Below are 5958 nucleotides of genomic sequence, written 5' to 3' on the forward strand. Positions count from 1 at the left end.
GTTTATAAAATACATATTTAATTTATTTTCTTATTTCAATTATTCAGAAATTTAATGATTCCAGAATTTTAATTTTATGGAAACAATTTTTTTTGTACCAATTCTGGATTTATAGAATTCAAAGTATCAGAATTTCTTTCAGAATAGGGTTCCTCTTTTCCAGCCATCTCTGTTCAGGATTCAAACTGTGAATGTTTTGTTTAACCTCCATTGCTACAACAAATTTTCTCCAGCTGGCCTTCTGATTGACAAAAGAAGCTCATAAATACAGGCCAGATGAAGGAAAAAAATATATAAAGCCAGAAAGCACTTTCAATCAAGTTTTTTACACTAAAAGTCACAGAATTTTCTCTCTTTTCCAGCCCAGCAGCCTGGAAGAGTTTCCAAATGAACTCCCCGAGTCAGCCAGTCTCCCCAGTAAAGCATTTGCAAACTCTGCCTGAAATATGATTCATCTCCCAAATATAATAAGATGCAGTTTTCATATTTTATCAAAGGCCCTTCTTTTCTTTGGCACTGCAAGATCTTTCAGACAGTAAACCAATACATTGAACCTGCAAACTGAACAAAACCAGAGGTGAGATGTATGGCTAAGAGCAAAACAGGTCCAGTTCAAACCTGTGTGAGAAAGAACCTGCAACAGAAACTCTCATATTCTCCCTGTCTTTCAGCACAGACAAACACAAAGCTGGGAGGAGAAGGTGTTGTCTGCGGTTTTTCTTTACTGTAGTGTCTGTTGCACCTATCTGTAGAACAACCAGGCAAACACAAAAACTTATCTCTGGGCCACAATATGTGAATGTAAAATATACAAAGCTGGAAAGTAAATCTGTACTTCTTGCAAAACATGACAGGCAAATTCTTACTCAGGATTTGTGGGTATTTCCTCTAGGCATATGTGCCCATCTACTGGTCCTTTTCCAGCTTATTTTAAAGGTTTTTATTTGAAAAGGCAAAAATTTCACATCTTAAACAAAAGACTTTTGGATCCAAGCATATTACTTGTAAATTAATTAATGTGAGCCATAGCTTCACATCATTACAATTAATCGGCGATAATTCCCTTATCTTACAGCTGGGAATCTGAAGCAATGACAGGCAAGATTTGATGGGGAGGCAGGAACGGATCCACAACATCCTAGTGCTTAACCACTGTGTTCTTTCCTTGACCTGGCCATTCAGCAATGCTAAAATGTACAGGAATATATGATTTGCGCAGGGTGAGGTTCTGCTAATGCCATTCTCATCTGGTACCCTATTCTATCCTCATCTGGTATCCTCTGAAACAAATACTAGGTGAGATTATCTCATGTTATTAATTGGATACTGTTCTGGCTGAGTGAGCTAGAAATCCAGCAAGAACTGCAGGCACTTTTCATGCTAAATTGAACTCTGAATCACCTGTACCTGTAGTGTTGAGAAAAACAGGTCAATACACTTTGCAATTGACTTTTACTGATATGTTTTGCACTGTTAACAAACAACAACATTTACTTTGTAAATCATTTTTTGTTGGAGCTTTCTTGAGAGTGATGTGTTTTAATGTTTGGGGGGTTTGGTTTGAATTGGGTTGGTTTTTTTTTAGTCTTGAATGTGCAAGACTTGAAATGCATCTAATAAAAATTAGTAGCTTCTAGGCATCAGACTCAAGATAATTGAAGCAAGTGGGAAGAACTATTTTTAAAAGTCAACAAGAAGAGGCCTAATCGGGCCTCTCGGGAGAGTCAAAGGTAAGTTGATCTTTAAACATGAGACAGTCTGATGCAAAGTCATGAAGCTGCCTGACATCAGAAGATAAGATTTTAGCTGCACTTTGTCCTTTTTAGGGGGAAGATTTATAACTGAAAAAAAACATGTGATGAAAACCGGTAAGAAAAAAAAAACATGAGTGAACAATAAGATCACTTAAAACCTGACCATAAAACCACTGATTAGGACTTCTCTTGTTCTTTCACTGTGTGTCACTTCTCTATTCCTCTTCTCTTTGAATTGCAGTTGCATGTCATGTGAAGACAGCTATGAGACTCCTATTATCAGATAACCAGCACAGCCTCAGGCTTCAAAGTGAGGAAACTCTTTCTATCGATTCACATTTCTTCACAAAACACTGGTAGGCTAATTTTGTATCAGCAGGCTCTGCATGGTATCTGTCCACCACACAGCTAATATCATGGTGTTACCAGGTACTGCTTGTCTTTCACAGACTAAGCCATCAAAAAAAAAAAAAGTCATCAAAATGAGCTTTCAGGTTGATTCAGCAGAAGTATGACTGTGTAGAGTGGGTTTTGCTGGATGGTCCACTAGTGGCAAGATCAATAATCATTAAATCAAACCTTCAGGGGTGACCTATGTTCTTCATGGTTTGGCAACACAATTGCTATATCACCTTTGCACTGCCCACAAAGGCTGTTAAAGAGCCCTTGGCCTCATGCAGTTATTTCCTTATCTTGAATAGCTAGTACTGTACTTTGGCATTAAAAGGGAGTGTCCTAGAAATCCCCCTGGAATAACGGCTGGAATAGCACTGATGGGCGGAAATATCCTGTATTTATTAGCACCATTTGTAGAGTTCAATAAGAAGCAAAGAGCTCTTGATGGACCTCTTTGCAAACATTACACCAGGATAAAGGATGACACAATCCCACAGGGTACTGAACCCTGCATCCATCCCACTCATCTTTAAGCACCTAAGAGTACATCTGTGCTGCTAAAAAAAGAGTGTTGAAGCACTGGACCTATATGCTTTGCACTGCTGGTTAGCTCTCTCTCTCCCTGGGTTTGTTTTGGACCATTCTAACTAGCTCTCCCTAAGAAACATCTGCTACAGAGAAGGGCAACTCCAAACTGTGTGAAAATGAGTTACTATGAAAATGACAACTGATTTAGCAGTACAGACAGTTTAATTTACCCACCCAAGTTAGGCACATATAGAATGTGCTGTCCACTATAGAATCACAGAATCACAGAATGTTAGGGATTGGAAGGGACCTCGAAAGATCATCTAGTCCAATCCCCCTGCCGGAGCAGGATTGCCCAGACCATATCACACAGGAACGTGTCCAGGTGGGTTTTGAATGTCTCCAGAGAAGGAGACTCCACAACCTCTCTGGGCAGCCTGTTCCAGTGTTCAGTCACCCTCACCGTAAAGAAGTTTTTCCTCATATTTAAGTGGAACCTCCTGTGTTCCAGCTTGCACCCATTGCCCCTTGTCCTGTCAAGGGATGTCACTGAGAAGAGCCTGGCTCCATCCTCTTGACACTTGCCCTTTCCATATTTATAAACATTAATGAGGTCACCCCTCAGTCTCCTCTTCTCTAAGCTAGAGACCCAGCTCCCTCAGCCTCTCCTCATAAGGGAGATGTTCCACTCCCTTAATCATCTTCGTGGCTCTGCGCTGGACTCTCTCTAGCGGTTCTCTGTGCTTCTTGAACTGAGGGGCCCAGAACTGGACACAATACTTCAGATGCGGCCTCACCAGGGCAGAGTAGAGGGGGAGGAGAACCTCTCTCGACCTGCTAACCACACCCCTTCTAATACACCCCAGGATGCCATTGGCCTTCTTGTCACAAGGGCACACTGCTGGCTCATGGTCATCCTGTTGTCCACTAGGACCCCCACGTCCCTTTCCCCTACGCTGCTCTCCAACAGCTCTGTCCCCAACTTGTACTCATACATGGGGTTGTTCTTGCCCAGATGCAGGACTCTACACTTGCCCTTGTTATATTTCATTAAATTACTCCCCGCCCAACTCTCCAGCCTGTCCAGGTCTCTCTGAATGGCTGCGCAGCCTTCCAGTGTGTCAGCCACTCCTCCCAGTTTTGTGTCATCAGCGAACTTGCTGACAGTGCACTCTATTCCCTCATCCAAGTCATTAATGAATATATTGAATAGAACTGGTCCCAGTACCAACCCTTGAGGGACTCCGCTAGACACAGGCCTCCAACTGGACTCTGTCCCATTGACCACCACTCTCTGGCTTCTTTCCTTCAGCCAGTTCACAATCCACCTCACTACCCGATCATCCAGACCACACTTCCTCAGTTTAGCTGCGAGGATGCTGTGGGAGACCGTGTCAAACGCTTTACTGAAATCGAGATAGACCACATCCACAGCTTTACCATCATCTGTCCACCGGGTTACGTCCTCATAAAAGGCTATCAAGTTGGTTAAGCATGACTTTCCCTTGGTGAAGCCATACTGAGTGCCCCTAATTATCCCCCTATCCTTGATGTGCCTAGAGACAGCACCAAGGACAAGTTGTTCCATCACCTTTCCGGGGATGGAGGTGAGGCTGACCGGTCTATAGTTACCCGGGTCCTCCTTCTTGCCCTTTTTGAAGACTGGAGTGACATTCGCTTTTCTCCAGTCCTCAGGCACCTCTCCCGTTGCCCACGACTTAGCAAAGATGATGGACAGTGGCCTAGCAATGACTTCCGCCAGCTCCTTCAGCACCCGCGGGTGCATCCCATCAGGGCCCATGGATTTATGGACGTCCAGATTGCTTAATTGGTCCCTGACCCAGCCCTCATCTACCAAGACAGATTCCTCCTCTATCCTGACTTCTTCTGGGGCCTCAGGGGTCCGGGGCTCCTCAAGACAGCCTCCAACAGTATAGACAGAGGCAAAGAAGGCATTCAGTAACTCCGCCTTCTTTTTATCCTCTGTCTCCAGGGCCCCCACCTCATTCATCAGTGGGCCTACATTGCCTCTAGTGTTGGCTTTACCTGCAACGTATTTGAAGAAGCCCTTTCTGTTGTCCTTGACCTCTCTTGCAAGGTTTAATTCCAAGGAGGCCTTAGCTTTCCTAGTTGCCTCTCTACATCCTCTGACAACAGACTTATATTCCTCCCAAGTGGCCAGCCCCTCCTTCCATGATCTGTACACCCTCTTCTTCCACTTGAGTTTGCCCAGCAGTTCCCTGTTTAACCATGCAGGTCTCCTGCTACCCTTCCTTGACTTCCTACCTGTTGGGATGCTCTGATCTTGAGCTCGGAAGAAGCAGTCCTTGAATGCTAACCAACTATCTTGGGCCCCCTTACCTTCTAGTACCCTGTCCCATGGGATTTCCCCTAGCAATTGCCTGAAAAGGCCAAAGTTGGCCCTCCTGAAGTCCAGCGTTGCGATTCTGCTAGCTATTCTGTTCCTGCCACATGAGATCCTGAACTCTACCATCTCCTGGTCACTACAACCAAGGCTGCCCTCAACCTTCACCTCTTCAACCAGACCCTCCTTGTTAGCGAGAACAAGATCCAGCAGCGCTCCTCTCCTAGTTGGCTCATCCACCATTTGCATCAGAAAGTTATCATCAATGCACTGGAGGAACCTCCTGGACTGAGGATGGCTGGCTGAGTAGGCCTCCCAGCAAATATCAGGGTAGTTGAAATCCCCCACAACAACCAGGCCCTGGAATTGCGAGACTGCTCTCAGCTGCCTGTAGAAGGCCTCACCACCCTCCTCATCCTGATCCGGTGGCCTGTAATAGACACCCACAACAGTATCACCCCTGCCAGCCTGACCCTTAATTCGCACCCACAAACTCTCAGCTCGCTCCTCATCCGCCCCTGGACAGAACTCAATACATTCTAGCTGCTCACTCACATAAAGAGCAACTCCACCACCTCTCCTTAGCGGCCTGTCTTTCCTGAACAGGACATAGCCATCCATGACCACATTCCAGTCATGCGAGGCGTCCCACCAAGTCTCTGTAATTGCCACTAGATCATAGCCCCCCGACCGAACACGGATTTCTAACTCCTCCTGTTTATTCCCCATGCTGCGCGCATTGGTGTAGAGGCATTTCAGGGAGCGAGCTGAGCACACCGATTTCACCCTAGGGGGATGGGAGGCCTCCTGGTCTACCTCAACACTAGAGCGTTGCCCCAGTGGTGCAAGCCCAGCTACTACCCCATCCCCCTTCGAATCTAGTTTAAAGCTCTCCGAATGAGCCCTGCTAATTCC

Source organism: Nyctibius grandis, chromosome 2, assembly GCF_013368605.1.
Source record: "Nyctibius grandis isolate bNycGra1 chromosome 2, bNycGra1.pri, whole genome shotgun sequence".
Lineage (NCBI taxonomy): Eukaryota > Metazoa > Chordata > Aves > Nyctibiiformes > Nyctibiidae > Nyctibius > Nyctibius grandis.